Raw genomic sequence first — 728 nt, 5'->3', positions numbered from 1 at the left:
TATGTATTGATGCAACACTTCCTTCACCACATTCCAAATGTCACATGTCACAAGAAAACACGTGATTCACACATATCCTGGGACAAAAAATCATACATTGTGGTAGAGAGTCTCCTCTCGGGGAGCAGAGGAGCAACACCTCGCTCTTCGGAGGAGGAGCAGCCCTCACTCCAACGTCCTATTGTTCAAGCTTAAGCAATAAAACCAAGAAAGCTTTTTCGGCCATATTCTTCACACCCAAAGCCACGCTACTATATACCTGAAGAAGTCCAAACAGATCTTTATTACACTCCCTGGTATGCATGGTAAAGAAAGTCTACGAAGGTGTGTATTCCCGAGCAAGTATTTCTGTCATGCTGTGCTTGAGTGCTTGCGTACGAAAGGAGGTGAAGAGGGCAAGCGGTGATGACAAGAGAGAGGGGCGGAATTTAGCGAAATTAGTAAGCGGGAAATTGCTAGGTTAAATGTAGCGATGATTATGAAAAGACGGCACCCAGTGCAGTGGAAGCTTGACTTTTTGTTGAGCGTAATTTCTTGCCGACTTTACTTCCTGCTTCCTTTTATCTATCTATCTATCTATCTAGTTTTCGTTATCATAAATGACCTTATAATTGTTTGATATCATTGTTATCATTTTAATTATTACTGTCATAATTATTAATAACATTATCATCATTATTGTTCTGATATTGTTAACAATAATGATATCAATAATGATAAGGCTATAT

The sequence above is a fragment of the Penaeus japonicus genome, unplaced genomic scaffold, assembly GCF_977035675.1.
Source record: "Penaeus japonicus unplaced genomic scaffold, GWHDUDI00000001_assembly GWHDUDI00000021, whole genome shotgun sequence".
NCBI classification, from domain to species: Eukaryota; Metazoa; Arthropoda; class Malacostraca; order Decapoda; family Penaeidae; genus Penaeus; species Penaeus japonicus.
The sequence above is the reverse complement of the archived record's forward strand: the minus strand, read 5'-3'. Positions refer to the sequence as shown.